The 27,146-nt window shown below is 43.4% G+C and overlaps 2 pseudogenes across 1 annotated transcript in view; both read right to left on the reverse strand.

The window, feature by feature from the left end:
• LOC144823641 (microtubule-actin cross-linking factor 1-like) overlaps nucleotides 1–27,146 on the reverse strand; it is a 209,232-nt pseudogene that overhangs the window by 118,638 nt on the left and 63,448 nt on the right. The gene's annotated exons all lie outside the window — the stretch shown is intronic.
• Nucleotides 16,384–17,568, reverse strand: LOC144825336 (uncharacterized; annotated as a pseudogene).

The raw sequence follows: 27,146 nt of genomic DNA on the forward strand, positions 1-27,146 counted from the left end.
TACTTTTGCCCAGCTTACGTACCACTTCCTCGTCCAATAATATAGTCCTATCCTGCGTCCACAGCCTGTGCCCCTCTTTTTGATGGAACGTCAGGGACATGGCCACCGCAGAATGGTCTGACAGGATCGCTGGGATATGGGTTACCACCTCCGCATCTGCATACAGCTCCTGATCCAGCAGAAAGTAGTCAATACGGGACAGATGCCTATACTTCTTACTATAGAAAGTAAAGTCCCTCACTTCCCCCATCTTGCTATGCCAGATATCAATCAAATTGAATTCCCTCATCATATTTTTCAGTCTGGCAGATATTTTTGCAGGACTAATATATTTGACTTTGTTCTATCAAGATCCTTATTCACGACTAACTTAAAATCTCCTCCCAGTACTATCGGGGTCATTGTCTCCAATAAATAAGATTCTAGCTTCATTAGGGCCTCTGGGTTATCATTGTTTGGCCCATAATATACAGCACACACTAATGGCCTACCTTGAATTAATAGGGGGGCCACTAACCATCTACTAGAGAGATCCAATTCATATTTAACTACCCTTATTCTGGAGTTACTTCTGATAATAAGGGCCACTCTACTAGTGCTCCCACTCTGGTCTGAACACACTACCTCCTGGACCAATCGTAACTTACTGAAGCATTGTCTACACTCACTCCTTTCCAGATGGCTCTCTAGCAGCAGTATAATGTGTGCCTCACTATTCTTTAGGAATTCTGTTACCCGGGACACCTTCTTCCTAATTCTCAACCCATTCACATTCCATGTTAAGAAGTTAACTATGTTCAACCTATCCATATTTAATTTCCCACACTGTTCTGTTACACTGCTTCATCTCTTTCAGCATAGAACCTTCATTAAACTTCCCAACCCATTTGGACCAAAACGTGCCCTTTACCCCTTTGGAGGATAGCATAATGAGGACTAATTTTTTATCTATTCTCCCTATGCACCCCACACCCGGGAAACCCCCTTTCTACTTCCTGAGCGATACAATCTGCCCTTTGTGACCCCCCTTCTGGAAGAGAGAGAAATACGTGAAATTGTATAAAGGTAAGAGACAGCCTAAAAATTCATAGCGAGGTTATGTCCAACACCTATACTTTATCATACGATAAAAAAACTACAAATATTACATAAAGTAGAAGCTCCTCCCTCCGAGACTGATTTAAAACCTTAGGGCGAAGCAGGTCTTTACTCCAGCACTCTTCAAAACTTTAAAAAATGTTACAGGCATGGGAATGCTGAAAATAAATACTGGTTGACTCTATATGCCCCTGACTCTGAACAACCTCCACCACCCACTTCAATGCCTCAAGATCCCCCGCCATCCTTAGACATCATTGTTGAAGAACTTTTAAAATATATAAGTCAAAGGTACAGAGGGACCACGCAAATGTTGCTAAGTAAAATGTCAGCTTCTGAAGAGACCTGTCCTGATCGAATGAGAGAGGCAAATTCATAGGTCAACAAGTTGTTCATCCCACATCTACGACATAATCAAAGGTCTTACACACCCCAAAGCACTATCGCTCTAGAAAGCACCTAGAGGTGGGAACAGTTTCTGCAAGCCTCTGCGGAATTCAATATTCCTTTGATGATCATCGATAATGCTGAACACAGGCGGCTGTTTGAAAGTTTGAAAGACCAGACTTTCAACCCACCAAGCACTCCAACACTTGTTGTTTTTAACCCCTCCCTAAGATGCCATCATCCCCTTTCTTTCCTTGGCTATCCGACTCTTAGAGCACAGAGCCTCTGCCTCTGGAACCTAATAAAAAGACATTGTCCAAAATGAACAAGTGGGTAAATGTCTGGGGTTTCTTCTGACTTTTGAATCCATGTATACATGTGCCTGTATTCGTGTGCATAGTTTTACCATAGTAAACATTTTTACATTTTTCTTCTTTTTTATCTTTAGTAGGTTTATCAGTCATGCTTGTACTACGATAAATCTGTATTGTAAATAAACCTTTTAACTTTTCAAAGGATTTCTGAAAAAAATGTAATGTGTGTTCCTTGTGTCAGAATAAAGATATTGAGTCTACATTAAGTTTTGATTCTTTTACTTTAGACAGTCATGATTATACATAAGAGGTATTACATGACCTTAGACTTTTGACAAACTGCGTAATCTGTTTTAACAGTGCTTGATGTAGACCTAGAGTTTTCTTTCAAATATTTCATAACAATGCTGTCATTGTCAACTAGGTTGTTCCAATATAGATTAAAAAAATCTAAACGTCATACCCTCAGACCTTATACTAATAAAATGTATACAATGCTCCTGCGCGCGATGGTGAGAGAATCATGTACCAGTATTTTGTTATACTACCCCTCACAGCAGTTTTCTTTATGTACTTGAATATAGGTTTTGTATAAATACTATGCTAGGGGAAAGCCACTGTGCTGTCAAAACACTGTAACTTTGTCTTTATCTAAAAACAGGGTGGTCAGTGAGTTCCTTCCATGTAGTGTGAACTTGTGTTAAAGACAAGTGTGCGGGATCTTTCAGACCCTATCTTACCAGGTAGACTGTCGCTAGAAGAAAGAAATCTAACAAGTATTTCTTTGCGTATTTATGGCGGCTTAAGAAATCCCAAATCTGAACAGCGTCCATTTTACAATATTTTAAAGATAGTGAAAGAAAATCTACTGGGCATAGTTGATCAGAATGACATTGTTGAATACAGATAATACAACCACATTCACAATTCTAGCCAAGGGCTGAATAAAATGTATTCCTGCTTTTAGATTTCTATTTTTGATCAAGTTGTAGTGGTTGCCGTGTTCCATGTCAAGGTCAGATCAAAAGCCTAAAGCCCAGATATTCCCTGATAACATTTGCATCCCCAAAGCTGGGTATGAATGGTTTTGCAGGAATCACAGCCCCCATGTGAAACAGTGCCATGTATTTGATGTCTTAGGATTTTTGAAGTTGAAAGGGTTTGAGGTATAGAGACCGCTAAAAGCTGTGTTGTCGAGAAAACCTATGATAATAAGTTTCTGTAGTTGCCCCAAAAATAAAATTTGCTGCTGGGTTAATCTGGTAATGGCTAGGATGCTGAATATCTTCAGAGCTACTCTTTCAACTGTGTACTTGGTGTTCAATAACTGTAAAGCTTCTGCATGAGCCAGCCTGACATTTGGGGACACTTTCACTCTCTTTACAAACAAACTAGCAGCCAGTATGAGTGCATGTTGTGGTTAAATTTGATCTTAAGTTCAATACTGCTCATGAGCAGTTTATCTTGGAAGAAAAGGTCTGAATGTATACACCCGAGGAGGTCAAACTTTCTACTGCCAGCGGCAAAGCTTGCTCTTTTTACAAAACCTCGATTGTCACTGTCCAGCTCCTTGTCTTCAAAATGTGCATAAATATCCTTATTCTAGAGCCCTGCTGAAATCTGTGTGTCCAAGGCATTGTGACTGTAATTTAGAATACTCTCGATGTAGGTTCTGTAGGCATACATGTTATCACTTTGTGTGATGAGTCGATTGCCGAGGGTAATGTCCTCCTGATTAAACATGGTTGTGATGGGGTAAGCGATCGTCACCACTTTGGCGGCAGCCGGTATATTGGCACAGTTTGCTTTTACGATTTTACAAACACAATGCAGCAGAGTACTGTTAAGATCCACATTCATAGCCGTGGACCCTGACACAAAAGACTCTATCACGCTAACGGTGTCAAAGTGGCTAGAGGTAATACTTCCACGAAAAAACTGTTTTGGATACTGGTCTGAGTAGGCTTTAGAGAAAACAAGTCAAACTCTGATTCGGCGCATCCTCCTGATGCACACTGTACAAAGACCATGTTTCAGGTTGTTGCTTCATAAAAAATATTTATGCTAGCGGGTGTTATCTTGTTCTTCAAGGCTCTCTTCTGCCTTATGGATTTGAGCACTGTTTGAAGACTGCCTCCTTTTTTTTCAAGGAGCCGGCATACCCCTACACCTCGAAGATCTTTGCTTCCTTTTAATATTTGTGCTTCGCCTGTACAAAAGTCCCGCTCCTACTTGGGGTTGTTTGTTCATGCGTTTGGCAACAGAAGAAGTCACAGATCTCACCACATCATGGGCAATGTTTGAGGCCGCCGCTTTAACATGGGTTTTTGCAATTTCATAGCCTTTTCTCAAGAAAGGAATAGCTCTTCTAAACAAACTACAAAAAAAACTCCAAGTCTCACCGTACATAACAGGGCCCCCTGTAAGAATGCTGGTCCTCTATATCCAGTCTGGTGTCTGTAATAGTTCCTGTACAGAGCAGGTTGCAATATGCTTATAAGATCACCATAATGACTTCTTAATAGTTGTTGCAAAGAGGTCTTAAATTAAGCTAATAATAGGTTTCCTGTACTTAAAGAATGCAAGCTCAGATTGATCATCGAAGATCATGATGGACATAGTGTCAAAATGTTTTTTAGAAACTGATACGTAGTCAGGTTTGATATATTGAATATTAATAACTTTGTTAATTTCCCCCTTCATCTGGAACCATCGTAACAATGGGGAATAACTAGCCCCGATCCTCTGCGGCTTCACAAAGTCACTATAGCCGTAGAGCGTATAGAACCGTCTGTTAAAATTGGGGTACGGAGGATACGACTCTACCTGGCTTTTTATATGTTGCACTGTTCCTAAAACTCTTCTTAATTTACGCGTATAGCTGTATCTTGATTTTGAGCTTTAAGAAACACCTTCCTTCCAGCCGCGGTGCGTCCATTGGGGCGTAGGGGCGTAGCCCCACTAAGCCTTGGACGCACCGTGACAAGAGCAGCCAGCACCTCAATAAAATAGAAATATTAATAATAATTACAAATAATAAAGCGCCGCAGCGCTGCGCTTCAGTCCGGGACCGGGAAAAAAACAGATGGAATGCGGAGTGCTTAGGGGGTGAGGCTGGCCAGCTTGAGTGACGGTCTGAGTCTGCAGAAGGCCAGCAGCAGTACTGTCTCTGCGCATGAGGATTTTAGGGTGGCAACTAGCCCACGCATGCGCGTTACAAGGCTGACACTGAGAGGGACCGAAGGGGCTGGGGGGGGTGCTGCTTTAGCCGGGCTCGGGGTTTCAAAGGCACCAGAGGGCGAGTAGTCAGTGTGCCCCCCTAGCCAATCCTGGCGCTGCATGCAGCGCCAGGATTGGCTGGTGGTGGGTGGCACACTGCCTCAGCACTGACTGCATATCATGGCCAATCACAGCATGTGAAGCCATGCAGTGATTGGCCATTCGGGATGTGCGCGCGCCGTGACGTCGTTGTTACTTTTTCAGTAGTTTTCAAGGTTGCCAGATTGGGCTATTTCCCGTACAATTGGGCGACTTTTTTCCTAGTTGTGCGGGAAAACCCAGGCCTGGTGGGGGGCTAATTTTTGGGCTACTTTTGCGCGCAAAAAAGTGGCTTGGGCGGGCGCCCACAATCACACACACCTCTCTGAGCGCTTCGCGCACAGCAGTCACGAACTGGAGCCTGGAGGTCCGATGATTGTGGGCCTGCCTCTGCGCAGGCCGCAGGCACTTGATTACCCCGCCCACTCCTAGAGCAGAAGGCAGCCTGGTCTGTACCGTCTCTGTCTGGCACTGGCATCCATCACTGATTGTGGCCTGCCAATGTGGGGGGCCAGGGCCGTCATTCGTGTAGCGTCTCAGGAGCGGCAAGCAAAGAACTGGTCGTGCAGCCTGCTTCTGTTGCGGAGGTTCTTTACGTGCCAGTGTATTAAGGTAGGATTAATTTAGTTTTGAAATGTCCACTTTTCCTCATCTGCCGTTGTCAGCTGCCCCGTCTCTTTCTGTCTCACTCGCTGAAACGGTGCTTCGATCCCTGGTGAAATGGATCCAAAAAAGAAAGAAAAACTTTTGTTGGAAGTGTTTCTGACATTTTCCAAAGTGCAGCCTCGGGCCTCTTGCTCCTTGATGACCTTACTTTGATTGAGGCCACATTTCTTGCACAAGTTTGCACCACAGGCAGACAAAAAGGAACATCTGCTTGAGACAGGATCAGTGTGGCTTAAATCCTGAAATGTTTGTGGGGAGACATCTTTTCAAAAATACTGCAAAATATACTTTTTGAAAGTTCCGAACAGAGCACTTTGGATATCCATTAAAGTGTCTAGAAAAAAACTGGTGCCAGGTGCCTGTGGAGGAGATTCAAAACGAGTCTCATCGGCTTGTAGAAATAAACATCAGAACACCTTAGCTGTAATCCCGGACTATGCATACTAAACTGAGTAAGCTCTTCTACCTCAAACCTCTTACTAGTTTATGTGGAACAGATTAAGTAGCTAGGAAAAAAAGTCTATAAATGTATTCCACTGCCTGACATCCACCCATCTGTACCCATATGTTTCAAACTCTATCCTTCTGATCATCCTATTTGCACTCTCAGGGTTCAAAATACAAAAAATAAATAACTAAAGCATTACAGAGCATTCACAAAGTGGCCAGATTAGTTTTATTAACACCCAAACACAGTAGGGCCACTTTACAGAGTTTGCCAGCGAAGCACTGCTTTTTGTTTTCTCCTCTTTCTTTGAACAGCATTGTTTTCCCTGGGTGATGAGGTGCACCATTCCAGGAGGTACTGCAATACCTGGTAGATGGGTGGAGTGGAAACCGATTAATGTGATCCTTATCCGCTTTTTTCCTTATTTTAGTTTCTAAAATGCGTACCACGGCTCTGTGTTTAGGAATGTAGTCTTTTTAAACCATACTGCTCACGGTTCATAGGATATAAGCAATGGACCGTGATACTGGTCCCTCCAGGGATCTGTAGTGGTGCTTAAAGTTTCAGTAAAAAACACTCTTGATTTCTGGATAATGAGTATAAAACTGTTAAGGTAGCCATGTTGTTCTACTTACATTTCACATGCTTTACTTAATCTTGAATGAATGAATGAATAAAGTATTTAATAAAGCGCACGGTGGCCGAGCGGCTTCCCGGCGCTGGGGACCTGATCAGAACTCAACAGAGGGAACCCAAGGAGATTAGGAAGGGAATGCCTGAGAAAAGAGGAAGGTTTTAAGAGCTTTGCGGAAGTGAGTGTAGATGGGAATGGAACGGATAGAAAGAGGAAGACTGTTCCAGAACTGGGGGGCCAGGACTGAGAACCGAGTGCCCCCCGTTCTGGATTTACGGAAGCGAGGGATATGAAGAAGAGACAGAGAGGAAGAGCGAAGAGTGCGGACCGGGGCATGAGAAGAGACAAGTGAAGTGATGAACAGGGGCGCAGAACGGGAATGAGCCCGAAAAGCTAAACAGGCCAATTTGAAAAAGGATCTGAAGCGAACAGGAAGCCAATGAAGTGATTTGAGAACCGGGGTGATATGAGAAGATTTAGGAAGGGAGAAGATAAGATGAGCAGCTTGATTTTGGATGGCCTGTAGACGGCGGGATTCGTAAGCAGGTATGCCCACGTACAAGCCATTCCCATAGTCGAGGCGAGAGATGACAAGGCCCATGACTATGGATTTAAGTGCATCAGTAGAAAAAAACGTGAAATTTTCCGAATTAAACGAAGAGAGAAAAAGCAAGAAGACACGACGGAACTGATCTGACTGTGCATAGATAAGTCATGACTGACTTTAATACCCAGAGTGCGGACAGAGGAAGCGGGCACCGGGGGGGGACCAAAAGAAAAGGGCCAATGTGCAGGGGACCAAGGGTTAGAGGGGCCACCAGTGAGAACAAGTTCCGTCTTGTCTGGATTGAGCTTCAAATGATTAGCGCTCATCGTCAGAAATAAAAACTAAAGTGGAGCAGAACTTGGGAAGAGAATCAGGGGTAGAAGAAAGATCAAAGACGAGCTGGAGGTCATCTGCGTAGTTGTACACAGAGACCCCCAGCTCAAGGAGAGAGGTGATGAGAGGGTGAATATAAAGATTGAAAAGGAGGGGGGGAAGAGAGGAACCTTGGGGAACGCCACAAGTGACTGGGCGGAGAGGAGCAGAGAAACCGGGGAGATGAACTGCTTGGGACCTATCCCAAAGGAAGGACGCCAGCCAGGAAAAGGCCGTGCCCCGAATGCCCGCTGCGCTGACACGGTCGAGAAGGATGGAATGGTCAACCGTGTCAAACGCAGCGGACAGATCGAGAAGGACCAGGGCTTGAGGGAGGTTAGAATCGGCCTTCCCCTTGAGCTCGTCCAAGACTGCGAGGACCACCATCTCCGTGGAGTGGCCCGGGCGGAATCCCGCCTGATGGGATGCAAGGAGGCCGTTCTCCTCTATATAAGTGGAGAGGCAGGAAGTAACATGAGCTTCAAGGATCTTGCCGAGGTAGGGAAGAAGAGAAATGGGACGGAAATTGGAAGGAAGAGAGGGATCTAGACCGTTTTTTTTTAGAATAGGAAGGACTATTGCGGATTTAAAGGAAGAGGGGACAGATCCAAGAGCCAAAGAGGAATTAAGAGGAGCAAGAGGGGGAGCAGGACAGTTGGTAAAAAGAGTTTTAAGAATGCGTGCTGGCGCGCAATCCACGGGAGAGCCGGACTTGATTTTGACCAAAAGTTTTAAAAATAAATCGGCGGAGATGGGAGGGAAAAGAGCGAAAGAGAACGAGGGACAGATGGAGGGACAAGTGGGACGGAGTTGAGGCACTGTAGGAATGTTGGCTTTAATCTTCACGATCTTGTCGATAAAAAAGTCGTTAAGTGAAGAACAGAGGGACTGTGAGGGAACTAAACTAGGAGTGGAGCGATCAGAGATGGCAAGATTGTGGACCAGAGAGAAAATTTCACGGGGTTTATTGACCGCGAGAGCTACTCTCTCAGTGAAGTATGCGGTTTTAGCCGCTAAGATCGCTTTTTTATATTCAGTGAGGAGTGATTTGTATTTGGCGCGCAGGGAGGGACAGTAGTTCCGTCTCCAGTGGCGTTCCGACCGCCTAAGGTCGAGTTTAAGTAAATTAAGTTCTGGAGAGAACCATTTGTGCGCGTCATATGGACGAACCGCCTTGATCTTTCTGAGCGGAGCGACTAGATCGCACGAAGAGGAAAGCCATGTGCCAATAGCGTTAACCTGGGATTCAAGAGGAAGATTAGTGAGGTTGGGAGCAGAGGAGGCCAAAGTGAGCGAAAGGGAGTCAAGGTCGGTCCGATTCCAATTGCGAGCTAAGATGTTTTTCGGAAGGGGGAGCTTGTCGACCGCTCCCAGATGGATGGAGAAGGAAATGATAAAATGATCCGACCAAACGCATGGGGATATGAGAAGGAGTGAAACAATGGGACGTGAGGACCAAATTTGGTCCAAGATGTGACCCAGGGCGTGAGTATGGACTGAGACATGGGATGTGAGGTTTAGACATTGAAGAGTGCCCGAGAAATCTTTCGAGGGGAGGTCTTCCCTAGGGTCGCCCGGCCAATAATTAAAATCGCCGAGCAGAAGGACGGAGGAATTGTTGACCACAAGAGTGGCCATAAGGTCCTGAAGGGAGGCTACAAAGGAAGGCATAGATTGAGGGGGACGGTACACAAGGACAACAGTGAGGGGGGCAGAAAGATTGAGAGAGCGAGCCACAAGGTAGTCCACATTGGGTATGGGGGGTAATTGAGAAGTTGAAATTTGAAGGTCGACCGAATGATCATCGCCACCCCTCCCCCCACCTTACCATCAGGGCGATCAGCCCGGAGGGCATAATGGGTATCAGGGAGAATGGCTAGGAGGTCGGGAAGGGAATCGGCAGTGAACCAAGTTTCAGTCAGAAAGAGGAAATCCGGGGAATCAGTGATCTTGCATCCATATGAGGGTTTTAAATCCAGTCTCATTCGGAGCAGCAGGAGAGCGTAATGTCCCACCACAATGCAGCAGCAGCACCTTCACTTTCACTGCAGGGTCTTTCAGTTCTAATATTACATTTTAAATATGTGTAATTGAATGTCAGTTACACAGCGGAATAGCGTGGGTTGGTTGCCAGCGCCAGGGGCAGGGCAAGTATTCTTTCACTTTTCGTTAAAAAATTTTCACCTCTAAAAATGCCCCTAAGAATTTTACGCAAGCCGCCAGGGCAACTGCCTCTGTGCGCCCCCCACCCACCCCCTCCCGCTGCACCACACGTACATATCCAAATTGACTTTACCCTCAGAACAGGAAACTACACTAAGATATAGGTTTTCATAAATTAGTACAAAGAATATAGTTTTTATTACCACTTACATATGTTTTCGCATTGATAACCTTTCATACGATTGAGTGTCTAATGTGTTATTTTGCTAACTTCTAATTCCCATATTAATTTAAATCATCTGTCTTCCTGGCCAAGATCTTTATAAGGCAGAATTTCACCAGCACTGTTTGCTCCTCCTTTCTTATCCGTCTCAGTGCAGTGCTGGATGAACAATGTGCTTCTGCATTTACCAAAGCAGGCCTTCTACCTTCTAGTTTGCAGCTGCTTACACCCTCACATGGTTTCTGTGACCTCAAAGCTAACATTTCATACCATCGTTGCATTGTGTGTATTAGTCAGACAGTATACAGTAGAGAGTGTGCATGCATAACACAGGATGTCCTTCTTATACGTAGACTCTGGTCAGTATGCAGGTCAAGGTTTAAACCTTTTTATATGTGTGACCTGTGATCAGTTCACAGTCAAGCAATGTACACTTTCATAAATATGTCTTGTGGTCAGGGTACTGTTCTAGGACTGGATGTTTTGATAGATGTAATGTGTTGCAAATGTGCAGATCTGTTACTAGAAAAGCTCATACACGTGGCCTGTGGTCAGTGCCAGTAAAGGAGTAAAACCTTTTTATTTGTGTGACTTATGCTCAATGTGTGGGTCTCAGATTGGACCTTTTCATATCTGTCACTTGTAGTCAGTCTGCAGGTCTCAGACCTATCATACATGTGACTTCAGGACCATATGCAGTCCAAAGACTTGATCATTTCACATATGTGGCTTATAGTTTGCATGTAGGACAAACAATGGACGGTTTGATATACATGATTTATGGTCTGTGTCCAGACCTAAGACTAGACCCTTCATGGCACATTCCCACCATAACTATGGCCTCAGCGCCTATTGTGAATGCTGCAGTCTTTGCTGTTCTCTGTTGATTTGGAATTTAGTGGAGTTTTTTGTTCTCTTGAGGAGAGTAGTCTTACTGGATAGTGGTTGGCATGATGGACCCGATTAACGTATTGCCCAGTGATTGACTATGTTGGAGGAGGTGGTGGCTAAATCCTCCTACTGGTGTCTGTGTTCACCACCCTCCCTGTCTGGCTTTGCTATTCCTTGCTCCATGCAGTTGTTTCTGAATTTGTAAAGGCTGTTTCCCAACTGCTGTGCAACTTCTGCTACTCTTAGAGCTGAGATTTTCATGAAAGTCTTTTAGTCTGAATTCAGCAGCGTAATAGGACGGAATGTATGAAGCTCTGTGGTTATACTGAATAAGCAGCTACCTATGTTATGCCATCTATTAATGTAATAATTGCACTTTCACAATTGCTTTATTAACCTTCCTGGTTTCTCAATTTTGCTTGAAAATGCATGATTTTTCTTCCTTTTTTTCAAAATTTTCGTGGGGGGGTAACCCCCCAAACCCCCTTTTGGGGTTCGGGCTCAATCGCTGCGCTCGCTCGCTACGGTGCTGTATGCAAATCACTTTGCGCCTCACCACTTTCAAATGGCACCCACCGCCCCTGCTTCCTTCTAACATTATCTAATAGTAGCTGAATATTCAAATACGGTTTTGATGCTGGCAATGGGTTTGTTGAGGGCCTCGACAACCGCTGCAACGCTGGGGTAATAGCCGTGAGAAATGCAATCGTGGATGCTCAAGGGGTCCTGATCATGGTTTATAGTAAATTTGGCCTTGAGCATTGTAAATGTATTCCATGTTCTTGGGTATTAGATTTCAGTTAGGGCTACCACCCAGTCCCATTTTCGGTCCATAGGTTATAGCCAGATACACCGTATAATTAGAAATGTGATTGTTGGGGAACATGTTCTTCGAGGCAAGGTAATATAAAATGATGTTGTCTTCATATTGTCTCTTTCAGACAGCTCCCCATACTCACACACCCTGGACGGAGCTGCCCAGCACCCAAATGTTAAATTTCTCGGGCCACACCCTCCACTTGACAAAGGCCTGTCTGTTAGCCCCGCTACCTTCTTGTTTCAGAATATTTTCAAACCCTGTACACTCGGTGTGGATCATCCAGAAACTTTTGTAACTCTTTGTTGTAAAAGGCATTCAGCACTGTTTCCCCATCATAGTCCTTTAACCTGTAAATGTTATACCTTCATTAAGCTCCAAGCTCTCCACTATAAAGATTTTGTCGCTAAAAGTCTGCTGGCAGCCCTTTGTAAAGGCCCCTTTCAAATTTGAAACCCTAACATGATCATCTTCTTTTAATGGAGGCTTCTTTACCTTGGCAGTGAAACAGTTCCTGTACACCGTTCCCCACACTGCTAAGGAATTATCAGTTGTTACCTCTGCGGGAGATGTTTTGATAATTCTCATATAACTTGTGGTATAAGCATCTATAAATGGCTACAGAACATCCACATATTGGTAGGTGTGGTAGGCCGAGAAATATCTCCACATCTTAAATTTTAAAGTTCTGTTAAAATGCTTTATAAAGGCAGCCTTTACCTCAGTGTGCATTACAAAATGATGAACAGCGTGCTGTTTTAACCTCATCACTGCGGCGCGAATTCTGCCACAGTGCTGAACATTCTGATCGCGGGCATTGTCATGACGGCTCCCGGCCGTCATCAGCACATGCCCACCGTGACTCATGACCGCCGGGAGCCGTCATGAGCATGGAAGAGGTTAATAATTTCTGAAACAAATTGTTTAAAAATTATTTTCCGTTATCTGTTTACAGTGTATGAGGAGTTTGCGCTTTCCTGAAGATGGCTTTAAAGTCCGTAGTGACGCTAGTACCACTTTTATCACGTAGCTCTTCTGCAAAGGCATACTTGAACAATACATCTATTGTCGTTAATATATCTTGAGCTCTGTTATTATGCTAGTTTAGATTTTGAAGACTGATTATGTCCGCCTGCTATTGATAATCTAACTGCTCATTAACAATGGTCAGTCTCCTCTTAAAATGCCTCCTGGCTGGATTGTGTAGTGAATACGCCTCTTCCCCGGATAACCAGGTCTTTACCTGTGCTCTGTTTACTGGGTCATTTTCAACTAGAGCCCTTCAAAACAGAGCTTCAGTGCTTCCGAAGCTACCGACCCAGTTTGTATCATAATAAATCTTCCTTAACCCATCCCCTAACATGTTATCAGCCCCTGCATCACATGAAATGAAAGCCAATGGTTTTGTATAAGGGCATTTTAATAAAAATAAAGACTGTTAGCAACACAAAAAAGGGCATACTTTACAGTTTCATGGTACTTGTCTTGTTATTGTGGTAGACAGTTTGCTGACTTTTCACTACGTATAAATAATATGACACATGCTAGATACATTATTAGGGGCCCAGCAGATAATTTGCCTCAGCGTCGTGAGTTTTCATATTTTTACAGCTGTAAACTCAACAGCTCTAGACAGGACTTCCTGCTCTACCCTCCTATAACTTTGTGCACTCAGTATGCTGATGGCATTCAAAAGAGCATACAATTCTCTGTCGTACAATACAAAACATTTATTTCTGAAATAATCTCTGGTCAGAAGCTCCAAGGTTATACGTAAGCTAGTAATCGGTGAGCTGAGAGCTTAGAGCTGAGATTTTCATGAAAGTCTTTTAGTCTGAATTCAGCAGCGTAATAGGACGGAATGTATGAAGCTCTGTGGTTATACTGAATAAGCAGCTACCTATGTTATGCCATCTATTAATGTAATAATTGCACTTTCACAATTGCTTTATTAACCTTCCTGGTTTCTCAATTTTGCTTGAAAATGCATGATTTTTCTTCCTTTTTTTCAAAATTTTCGTGGGGGGGTAACCCCCCAAACCCCCTTTTGGGGTTCGGGCTCAATCGCTGCGCTCGCTCGCTACGGTGCTGTATGCAAATCACTTTGCGCCTCACCACTTTCAAATGGCACCCACCGCCCCTGCTTCCTTCTAACATTATCTAATAGTAGCTGAATATTCAAATACGGTTTTGATGCTGGCAATGGGTTTGTTGAGGGCCTCGACAACCGCTGCAACGCTGGGGTAATAGCCGTGAGAAATGCAATCGTGGATGCTCAAGGGGTCCTGATCATGGTTTATAGTAAATTTGGCCTTGAGCATTGTAAATGTATTCCATGTTCTTGGGTATTAGATTTCAGTTAGGGCTACCACCCAGTCCCATTTTCGGTCCATAGGTTATAGCCAGATACACCGTATAATTAGAAATGTGATTGTTGGGGAACATGTTCTTCGAGGCAAGGTAATATAAAATGATGTTGTCTTCATATTGTCTCTTTCAGACAGCTCCCCATACTCACACACCCTGGACGGAGCTGCCCAGCACCCAAATGTTAAATTTCTCGGGCCACACCCTCCACTTGACAAAGGCCTGTCTGTTAGCCCCGCTACCTTCTTGTTTCAGAATATTTTCAAACCCTGTACACTCGGTGTGGATCATCCAGAAACTTTTGTAACTCTTTGTTGTAAAAGGCATTCAGCACTGTTTCCCCATCATAGTCCTTTAACCTGTAAATGTTATACCTTCATTAAGCTCCAAGCTCTCCACTATAAAGATTTTGTCGCTAAAAGTCTGCTGGCAGCCCTTTGTAAAGGCCCCTTTCAAATTTGAAACCCTAACATGATCATCTTCTTTTAATGGAGGCTTCTTTACCTTGGCAGTGAAACAGTTCCTGTACACCGTTCCCCACACTGCTAAGGAATTATCAGTTGTTACCTCTGCGGGAGATGTTTTGATAATTCTCATATAACTTGTGGTATAAGCATCTATAAATGGCTACAGAACATCCACATATTGGTAGGTGTGGTAGGCCGAGAAATATCTCCACATCTTAAATTTTAAAGTTCTGTTAAAATGCTTTATAAAGGCAGCCTTTACCTCAGTGTGCATTACAAAATGATGAACAGCGTGCTGTTTTAACCTCATCACTGCGGCGCGAATTCTGCCACAGTGCTGAACATTCTGATCGCGGGCATTGTCATGACGGCTCCCGGCCGTCATCAGCACATGCCCACCGTGACTCATGACCGCCGGGAGCCGTCATGAGCATGGAAGAGGTTAATAATTTCTGAAACAAATTGTTTAAAAATTATTTTCCGTTATCTGTTTACAGTGTATGAGGAGTTTGCGCTTTCCTGAAGATGGCTTTAAAGTCCGTAGTGACGCTAGTACCACTTTTATCACGTAGCTCTTCTGCAAAGGCATACTTGAACAATACATCTATTGTCGTTAATATATCTTGAGCTCTGTTATTATGCTAGTTTAGATTTTGAAGACTGATTATGTCCGCCTGCTATTGATAATCTAACTGCTCATTAACAATGGTCAGTCTCCTCTTAAAATGCCTCCTGGCTGGATTGTGTAGTGAATACGCCTCTTCCCCGGATAACCAGGTCTTTACCTGTGCTCTGTTTACTGGGTCATTTTCAACTAGAGCCCTTCAAAACAGAGCTTCAGTGCTTCCGAAGCTACCGACCCAGTTTGTATCATAATAAATCTTCCTTAACCCATCCCCTAACATGTTATCAGCCCCTGCATCACATGAAATGAAAGCCAATGGTTTTGTATAAGGGCATTTTAATAAAAATAAAGACTGTTAGCAACACAAAAAAGGGCATACTTTACAGTTTCATGGTACTTGTCTTGTTATTGTGGTAGACAGTTTGCTGACTTTTCACTACGTATAAATAATATGACACATGCTAGATACATTATTAGGGGCCCAGCAGATAATTTGCCTCAGCGTCGTGAGTTTTCATATTTTTACAGCTGTAAACTCAACAGCTCTAGACAGGACTTCCTGCTCTACCCTCCTATAACTTTGTGCACTCAGTATGCTGATGGCATTCAAAAGAGCATACAATTCTCTGTCGTACAATACAAAACATTTATTTCTGAAATAATCTCTGGTCAGAAGCTCCAAGGTGATACGTAAGCTAGTAATCGGTGATAGTATTAACTCCCTCATAAGGCATTTGTACGCGCTCAAGTATTCAGCCGTTGTAGGTAGCCATGCATTGATACCCCAGTTCGCTATGCTTGAAAGACAGTCACACTGCATCACCGGGGGCAGCTCCCCAAGCTTCAGATAGCGCAGAGTTATAGGTTATATTTCAGCTGTTCTCTCTGTAAGCAACACATATACCAATCTGCCAATACATATGTATCCTGGAGGTAACTCAGAACCATCTTGCGCACTGACATTCTGATGCTTGTCCAAAAAGTGAGAAATGATGTAACGTTAAATAATACAATAATGACGTGCTACCAGGATACTCACCATTTTTTTAAAACAGTTTTCATGGGGCTAAAGAGTTAACTTGTCCATTTTTTTAATAAATATTGCACATACGTCTTTCTATAGCTCTTTCTGGCATCCTTCTAACGTAATACATACACAAATCTTGCATATGACAGAGTTTTTAGCGAGGCTCATTTGAGCATCAAATCTCTTTGACTATGGTCAACAAAACCTTAATCATATCAGGGTTGATACTTTTTTTTCCTCTGACAAACCATACAGCAACCGTAACAGATTATATACTTTAAGCGGGTCTAGCAAGCTACATATATGACAGATTGTTCTTGAAGTATATGAGTCATATAGACCCTGGTCAGCCTCCTGCTGCGGGTCAATAACTTTATGGCTGTAGCAGAGCTTATATTAGTATCGTTTGACACACACGTTCAAAACAATCGCAGCAAAACCTTTAACAAGCCATATGGCATTGCAGGGTAAGCCAGGAGCTTCCTTTCCAAAATCTGCAATCTTATAATTACAAACACATTTCTTACATAGCTCTTTGTTTTGGATTGTGGAACTTTCAATCTGTTTTGAACAGCATAGGCAGTAAAAATATATAGTGTTAACCTTTGGATGTGTTCCCTCTACCACAGCTCGTTTTGCTGATGCTTTCTAAGGTTCAAAAAAGCTATAAAGACAGACTATTCATTATTAATTAAATATAGCCGTACATACGGTATTAGTAAGTGTCTATACGATTTTTGCTAACCTCGTCATTTTCGTGGGACTCGGCGGCTCTGTAATTTTGAGAGTTGCTGAGGTCCATCGAGGCATAACTGGCATCGGAGTTTGCGAGCAGCTGCTGCACGACGATAGCCTCCGGAGCTGATTCCTCCAGAAACCCCATATCTTCATAGACCGGTGAGTTAAGAGATGTTATAGATTCTTCACCATCTTCCATGTCAATGAAATTCTTTCCAACATTTATTACTCAAGGGTTCGCTGCTGGAGCCCATAATTGGCAATATGAGTTGCGCAAATCCTTGAGGCTGAGCATTTCCAACCGCCGGCAGAGCTCCTCGTCAAAACCAGTGATGCCCTCTTTAAGGACTGTCTGCTGCGTATTCTGCTCCATTGCTTCTGGTGTGAGGCTATGATAATATCTATCAATCATGTTCAAACCACTATCAGAGGGCGTCTTTTTGATGCGGTGGCTGTATCTCTTCATAATGACCGAGCGATCTCTTTCTGGAGAGCGCCTCCTGGGTTTGGCATAGGCTGCTTAGGGGCTCATTATATTTATCCCAAGCATCAAAAAAGGGACATACTCCACTACATTATATCATGGTCACCTGATCTCCAGGGGCTCTGGTTCGTTGAGGGCTGCCGCAGAGCCCTAACTACGTGGTAGAACCATGAGTACATGACCAGGGTGATGTCACAACACCTGTGACCCAACACAGTAATGTGGGCGCCCCAGAAGTGACGTCACTGCTAGAGAGACCACCCAGGGGCCCACTGGCATAACGAAAAATGAGGGGGCCTCCCTGCACGGTATGAAGAGGTGCCCCCTCCAGGCTCAATCAGGCGCTCTCTGTCCAGAGTGCAGTGCCGAGGGGGCCCCCTGGAGCATGGGCCCCGCACAGCAGGGTCTGTGAGGGCCTTTGTTATGCCCCTGCAGGGGCCCGAAAGTCCCAGTAACAAAGTAACCCAACTTCCAGGTGGGACAACTGTCACTTTTTCCTTGATGTGGAAGGTACCCCTCATGACTTCTTGCATACATCTCCAGATATTCAAGCATTAACAAACACATGGAAATCAGTGTAATTGTATATTTCCAAGCACACTCCTGTTCTTCTCTGCATAAGAGTGGAGACTGTGAGTGCACAGCCAAAATGTCCCTGTGCTTATTTTTTATCTTCAGTTAATCCCTGGCCTTAACCCACTTCACACTCGGGAATATTGGTGTTCTCTTCCCAAAACTATTTTGGAAAAACAGTAGCAGTTACCCTGTTTCAAACTGCATTTTTTGTACGTGTTTCCATGATGGGAAAGTACCTACAAAACGTTCTCGGATATGCACAAATGTAATGGTTTGTCGGTGTTCACTACCTTTTGCATGACTTCAGCTAAAGCCCCTTCTGAAAACATATGATTTCAGATTTTCGGCCTTCAGCAAGGTACTTCAAAACTTCCACTAATCTTGACTCAGTGAAACAGATCGGGATTGCAAATGGCTTTTTGGGCACATAAATTCCATCTGCTCACCTCACCTTCATGTTTTTATTAATCGTCTTCACAATGCGATAATCTCAGTCACACCGAGATAGATGACTGTGAAATTGTTAACCGGGAGATGTTATTTGCAGTTATTTCCACTAGATGGCGAAAACTGATCATTTATTAGAGAATAAAAGCAAAAACTCGCCAACGGAGAATACCTATAGGCGCGAGTGGTGTAAGAATTCTCAGCGCTCCTGGTAAAATGGTAATTAGCCCCTTGAAACATTCCCCACACGCTTAAAAATATTTTTGTAGTGCTTTTTGCACAATGTCCCCAATAGAAACAGGGCAGCCAAGTTATCCGCCTTGAGTCTGGGCAAGTAATAACAGCAGAGTTACTCCCAGGGAGTTAATTATATTCACAGTACGACACAAGGATTTTTCACTTGTAGATAACTTTCAGTAATATATTTACTAAGAAAAAATTATTTTACAGTCAACAAAAAAAAGTGGGTGCAATTTGTTTTTTTACAAATACGGACAAGCCAACATATAAATAATATATAATATATATTAACAACCGTTAGCTTTGGTAAGGCTCTTTCTGGTGGATACTCTATCCAACTGCAGATTCTTCACTTTGTTGTGAATATTACCTCAGGCGTTAGACTCGATCCTGAAACTCAAAAGCAGTACTCCTCTAAGGCAGTAGGTGGCGCCGCATGGCTCTGGATCAACGTCGTTCTACTCATATAAACGCCACCAAGGCGCATTGAAATCAGTCTCTTTCAAAGGCTTGTTCGCAGACGCAAGTCCCATCAGCAAATTGGAATTACACAAAGTGCAGATCTATAGTCTTGGAACATTTCATTGGAAAAAGAGTCCGTCCACTGAACTGGGGAGGGGAGGGGGAATCTGCGGTTAGAGTATCCACTAGAAAGAGGGTTACCAAAAGTAAATAGCTTGGGCCTCATTTATGAAAAGTGACGCATCGCTGCGAGAAAACAGCGATGCGTCACTTTTCATTACGCCCTCCTTGCGACCCCAATGATGCGTCATATTTAATGTATGACGCATCATGTCGCAAGAAGTTACAGATACGTCAGTATTTCTGACGTATCGGTAAGCAAAAAAGTGACGCATTGCTGGAGTGTGTCACAAAAGTGACGCAACTCCAGCAATGCTTCCGTGAAAGGGCTTGCGTCAGTCTTACGCCTACTATGAGGCAGGGGCAAGATTTTGACGCAACGGTGTCCTAGAAGTGACGCAGTGAAATCTCATAGATTTCACTGCGTCACTTCTATGTAGCTTTTAGCGGGGAAACGCCCCTCCTGCATACATTATACCTGACGCAGGTATAATGTAGCGCAGGGGTTTACAAAGTGCGCATCTGCTTAGATGCGTCACTTTGTAAATAGAGCGCAACAGGAGGCATGTTTTACCCCGCCGATGCGTCACAAACAGTGACGCATCGGAAGCGCAAAACTGACGCAAGGCCTCGTAAATGAGGCCCCCAGTTCTTATGATGGATTCTTCTAACTGTGGAGCCCGTACCTTGTGAATAGATATCAAACCAGCACTACCTTGGGGCTGGGGCTATAGAATGACTCAGATCACAATGTCTAGCAGGACCACATGGGCAAAATGCCCATCCCAACGGTCCTTACTGTCAAGGCAATAGTGAACGTGTGCACCGATGCCCACATAGCAGCCTGACAGATATCGAGGACAGGCAAGGCATATGCCAGTGCAGTGATTTGCAGCCTTGGCGCTGAAGGAATGAGTTCTCAAACCATCTTATTAGGTAGCAAATAGCAGATTTTTATGGAAAGGACAATCCACCAAGAGATGGTTCTTTTCTGTGCTTCCTTACTCTGCCCCTGAAAGAAACAACAAAGAGTTGACCTCTTCCTGATGGGCCTTGGTATAATCAGTGTAGAAAATGAGGACATTCTTTGGGCCCTAACGATGCAGTCTCTTCTTTTCATTTCGAGAGACTAGGTGGGGCAAAGAAAGTTAGAAGGGAGATAGCCTGCCTGTCATGAAAAAGTGTTACTACCTACAGCAGAAATGCAGGTTGCCTTCTCAACACCAGATTGTCTGGAAAGAGTGTTTTGAAAAGCAGCAGGATAGAAAGTGATGGCAGCTCACTTCACGCACTGAGCACGTTATCGCGACCAGAAAGATTCTTTTCAGGGCCAAGAGATGTAGTGGACAACTGTGCATTGGCTCCAATGGAGTGCATCTTTGAAAAATGATAACAAAATTCAAGTCATACTGTAGAATGCCGAAGAGCTTCAGTGGAAGGAAATATATGTTGTACGCCTTTACGAAATCTCATCAGAGCAGGTGATTTACACGGTAGGGTGTTGAAATATCGATTACAAAAATATAGTTGACAAAAATATAGTTGTAAAAATATCGTTTACAAAAATATCGACACCCTATACCTAAACAGGTAAGTACATAAATATCGACTCAAAAATATCGTTGTAATAAATATCGATGTAAAAAATATCGACTTTTTAAATTAATTAAAATTACATTCAATATTAAATAAATATAAGTACTATTAACAAAATACATTACATTACTTTTATTTTTTGACTATTGAAAACAAATTAACTACACTTTTTCATTATAAACTTAATAAATGTGTACATATACATATATTTAACACATTACTTTATATAACAACAATAATACATACATATAATTAAAATATAAAATATATTATTAATTAAAACATTTGATAGCGAAGGGGTAAAAATTACTATTCCCACTCCAGAGGGTGCAACAGTAGGGAAAGCGTTGGATAGCGTAGGGGTTTAAATTACTATTCCCACTCCAGAGGGTACAACAGTAGGGAAAGCGTTGGATAGCGTAGGGGTAAAAATTACTATTCCCACTCCAGAGGGTGCAACAGTAGGGAAAGCGTTGGATAGCATAGGGGTAAAAATTACTATTCCCACTCCAGAGGGTGCAACAGTAGGGAAAGCGTAGGATAGCGTAGGGGTAAAAATTACTATTCCCACTCCAGAGGGTGCAGCAGTAGGGAAAGCGTTGGATAGCGTAGGGGTAAAAATTACTATTCCCACTCCAGAGGGTGCAACAGTAGGGAAAGCGTTGGATAGCGTAGGGGTAAACATTACTATTCCCACTCCAGAGGGTGCAACAGTAAGGAAAGCGTTGGATAGCGTAGGGGTTTAAATTACTATTCCCACTCCAGAGGGTGCAACAGTAGGGAAAGCGTTGGATAGCGTAGGGGTTTAAATTACTATTCCCACTCCAGAGGGTGCAACAGTAGGGAAAGCGTTGGATAGCGTAGGGGTAAAAATTACTATTCCCACTCCAGAGGGTGCAACAGTAGGGAAAGCGTTGGATAGCGTAGGGGTAAAAATTACTATTCCCACTCCAGAGGGTGCAACAGTAGGGAAAGCGTTGGATAGCGTAGGGGTAAAAATTACTATTCCCACTCCAGAGGGTGCAACAGTAGGGAAAGCGTTGGATAGCGTAGGGGTAAACATTACTATTCCCACTCCAGAGGGTGCAACAGTAGGGAAAGCGTTGGATAGCGTAGGGGTAAAAATTACTATTCCCACTCCAGAGGGTGCAACAGTAGGGAAAGCGTTGGATAGTGTAGGGGTAAAAATTACTAAATGTATTTACAATGTTTAAAAATTAACAAATCTTTATTTGTATTTAATTAATCATTAATTAAATAATTATTCAATTAAAATGTAATTAATTCACTACTTTTTCACTTACAAATTCAACTACACACACCTAAAATTAATTAAACAATTAACATAATTAATTTACATAATTATTAATCAATTAACTAATTGAAATTAATTAACTATTATTTATTACACTATTTATATTCAATTAACACATAAATTAATCAATTATTTTATTATATTTAAATTACTTCCCACCCTACTCCCCTATAAACCCACAACCCGCTACGGAACTATTAACACTAAATTCAGCATAAAATACGGTATTAACTAATAAAATACTTCAAAAAATACTACTTTGACAACCAATACTCATTAAAAACACTTAGGGCCAGATGTAGGTGGCCAATTACCGGTCGGTAACGGCCGAATTCGGCCGTTACCAACCGGTATTTGGCTACCGAGATGTAGGGGGACTGTTACGCTGCAAATCGGTAATTTTACCGGTCGGTAAATATACCGGTCGGTAAATTTACCGACCGGTATATTTACCGACCGGTAAAATTACCGACCGGTATATTTACCGACCGGTAAAATTACCGACCGGTATATTTACCGACCGGTAAAATTGATATGTAGGTGGGACTCTTCTGAGTCCCACAAGGCCTACAAAATCGGTATTTTACCATCAAATTGTATTTGATGTTAAAATACCGATTCAGGTGTGCATGCACATGTGTGCATGCACACCTGTGCCATATGACAGGCAGACCTGCCCTTAGGGCAGGTATGCCTGCCATATGGCCCCCGAACCTTTTTTGGGGGTGCCAGAGGGTGTCAAAGTGACACCCCCTGCACCCTTGTCAAAATCGGTATTTACCGATCGGTAAATACCGACTGGTAATGCCCCATTCATTCCTATGGGCTTCAAAGCCCATAGGAATGAATGGAGCATTACCGGTCGGTATTTACCGATTCGGTAAATACAGATATTTACCGATCGGTAAATTGGAACATCTGGATGTTCCTACATACCCCCCCTTCTTATTTACCGATTCTTATTTACCGAATCGGTAAAATTCGGTAAATAAGAATCGGTAAATAAGTTTTACCTACATCTGGGCCTTAATTACTTATTATTATTTAAAAAACGATATTTTTGTATACTATGTTTTTGTAAATGATATTTATTACAACTATATTAATGTTAACGATATTACTTACCTGTCTGTCGATATTCTTGTCAAACTATATTTTTGTCATCGATATTTCTTCTTGTCGATATTTCTGCGGCGATATTAAGGTTAGTCGATATTTTTACGACGATATTCCCGCTCTGCACCGATTTACACCAAGAGGGTGAATCCGGCAACCTCAAAAGAGACAGCATACAGAAGTCCCGAGCTCTACTCTAGACAAAAAGTGTCTCCTGTACCTCTATGGTGGCAAAAAGATGAAGCCAAGGTTCTCCCCATTGCTGGAAAATGCCCTGCACCACCTCCAAGTGTAACAGTCATTCATGAATCATTATGTGTTGGCAAATGATTTCATCCACCCTGACATCTAGCGATTCCACTAGGTGGTTCACGACAAGAGAACTGCCTTGGCGACTCAGCCACTTCCAGGGGTGCAGAGCCTCCTGGCACATGGCCCAAGACCCCACTCCACCCTGCTTGTTGTAATGCCACATGACAGAGGTGTTGTCTGTGAGAACCTGTACTAGCCTCCTCTAAATGGATAGTAGGAAAGCCTACAATACCAAATGGATCACCTGCACATTCAACACATTGATGTGGAGGTGGGTTTTTGCCAGAGACCAGACTACTCTGCTCTCCACCTCTTCCAGGTTGCCTTTCCAGCCCAGTAATGATGCATCCATGACAACAGTCAGCACTGGGTGGGGTATGGAGAGGAGTCTGCTTCGGGGCCAGTTGCCACCTAGCAGCCTCCACTGCAGTTCTTTTTCAGTCTCCTCCGAAAACTGGATAGAATCCAAAAGGTTACCTTGGTGCTGTGCCCACTGGGATTTGAGGTCCTACTCTTCAGCCGGCATGTGTCATCTGGCATGGTTGACTAGCAGGATGCAGGATAATCCCAGCAGCCTCAATGAGATTCAGGCCAGAGGCTAAAACATCTAGATCATAGCCCGAATGTCCAGGATTTTCTGCTCCAGGGGAAGCCATGTAACTGCACCGAATATACCTTGAAATCCTGCATTCTTTTTCCCCTCAGGGAATCACAATGCAGTCGTTACAATGACCGCGTTGTGATTCTGCATACCATTACTCCGCCAGTCGGAACAACGAGTTGCGGAGGGGGGGCGCTGGAAGTTGGACTAGTATAATTTACTATTCCAACTCCAGTCTGTGTGGACACTAGGAAAGGTGTTGGATTTTAAATGTATGCAGGTCTGAAAATAAGCATCCTGCAGGACCAACACCATCATCCAGTGTCCAGAATAGACAAATATTGGGCAAGCATGAGTATTTTGAATTTATCCTTTCACAAGTAGGTGTTAGGTGCGTATAGATCTAAAACAGGACAAAGGCCTCAATCCTTCTTTAGCACTGGGGAGTAGCAAGAGTAACACTCAGTTCCTACTTACGAGGCCGTAACTCTCTCTGTGGCTCCTTTGTCCAAAAGATCCTACACTTCCTGCTGAAAAATGGACATGTGTACCTTTGTCAGCAACGCTGATGAGAGTTGAAGATGCGGTAGGAGAGAAAGAAATGGGAGGGTGTAGCCACTTTAGACAATTTGGGGGATCCATGCACTTGAATTGATGGCTTGCCACCTCCAGGAGAAAATGTTTTATTATGATTATGTTTCCTAAATGGTGGATGTGTGTCAAAAGGAACACACTAAAGTGGTTTTGCAGTTGTGGTTGCCAGACAGGTGAGAGACTGAGCTGCCCCTTGTCCCTGATAACTTGCACATTGTCTTTTGGAACCACTGCCTCAGCCAAGAAATGGCAGAGAAGGTTGTTTTGCCAGCAGCAGGATTTGGCGCTGGTGGTATTGGATACCCCTGATATAACCACGAAAGGGAGGAACTGGTGAGGATACTGCCTGGCAGGGGAAGATCGCAGCAGGCAACACACTGCCTGAGTACCCAAGACGGTATCCATTAAGGCTTTGATATATGATATGAGAGCTTCAGTAGGTGACAGGCCATGGTGCAGAACCTCCGTCATAAAGTTTGTTCTGATTTCCACTGTAGGGAGCTGCAGGTCAGGACCTCCGCAGTCCTTAGCATAACCACAGCAAAAGATGCACTCTCCTCTCTGCCCAGCAGGACAAGGGGGAGACAAGTTCAGTGTTTGGGGAGGTGTCCAGACTACTGGCATCCTGTACTTCAGCATAGCAATTGACCTTGTTGTATTGTGTAGGACATTCATCCCCCTCATCGTAGTTATTCTTGTTAAAATCCGAGCGAAAGAACTGATGTAAGTATGAGCTTTGTCCTAAGGTAAAGGTAAAGTATGGGATTATGTAAGGTTGACTTTAGGTTGCGCTCCCGTGTGATCAGAGCATGGCTTCCATCGTAAAAAAGCAGGCTTAGACTCAGAAACCACTATGAGCAGCTACTCTTAATTCAGCATAATTGGCGTCAGCACCTGCAGCAATGTGAGCCGAACCAGTGCAGAGAGTGGCACCAGGGCAAAAGTCAGCACTGAAGCCAAAGCAGTGTGGAACCCAAAGCAGATTCGAGGCACAGACAGCGCAGAGGGTGAACCTGCCGGTGGGACTACATGTGTAGGTCTCTGCAGATCATTAGAGCCACAGGGCGTGCTAGAGGAAGCCAGAATTGTGACAAATATGTGCACCATGGTCACTGTAAAGGCCTCTATTTGCTGCAAAGTCACAAACAGTCCCGGAAATTTGAGTTGCATCAGGACAAAACCCAGAATCAGCTCTTGAGGAGCAAACCCGAGCAGCATGTTGATGCCCTCACATCCTCTCTGGAGTTTGAGAGTGTCAGGAAGGGGGTGAGTCCCATTTTGGCTTCTTTTTTGACTTACCTAAAGACTTCGATGGTGATGAGGACCTGCCACCAGAAAGACTTTTACGACAGGGAACGGGATCTTCCTTTCATCTTTGACAGTCACTGCATGGAGTCTTCCAATGTTTGTAGACAAAGTTTTGTAGTGTGGCCTAAGGCCTGTTTTGAACGCATGTTAGCATGGCTTATTAGAAGTTTAAACGACATTTTACCGTTTGCCGCTTTTGCACACAACACTGCATATAGCTGTTTTTGTAAGTTAGGCTTCGTGAAGGTCTACACATGAGAAAAGGTTTTGTTTTCGACATCTCTAGACTTACATCGTGCCCCTAGTCTGCACAGTGAGTGCTGAAGCCGTCAAGGTTATCATAACATGGTAGCTTTTGTTCGACATGATCGAGTAATGCTTTTTAGACACAACAATTTGGCAGCTGTGAGCCAACTGAGATTTTGGCGCCTTTATTATTGCACAGTCGTCATGATTTCACACACTTGGAAGATTTTCCATTTCCAGGGATGCAGAGAGCCTTAGCAGATCCGGATGTGATTTACTCTTACTGAGTGGAAAGGTAATGGGGTCCCCCAAACAAGCCTAAGAGACCTTCTATAGTTTATCATACATAGTTCCTATATAGGGAGGGTGTTAAAACTAGGCGCTATAAGACCTGTTTTCACCATCATTGCAATATGATTTCTCCTTTTGTATTTTATGGAATTTTAACAATGCTGACCATATTATTTCTAATTATATGTCTGCTTATGTTGGCTAAGATACTGCATTTGAGATCACGTTGTTAAAATAAATATTTTAACCTTACCCGTGTCTCTAGTTTACTCCTGTTGTGGACTGGTATGAGAGTATAAAGAAAGAGTGTTCTCACTTCCCACCATTCCTGAGTTT

This window comes from Lissotriton helveticus, chromosome 3_1 (assembly GCF_964261635.1).
Source record: "Lissotriton helveticus chromosome 3_1, aLisHel1.1, whole genome shotgun sequence".
Classification (NCBI taxonomy): domain Eukaryota; kingdom Metazoa; phylum Chordata; class Amphibia; order Caudata; family Salamandridae; genus Lissotriton; species Lissotriton helveticus.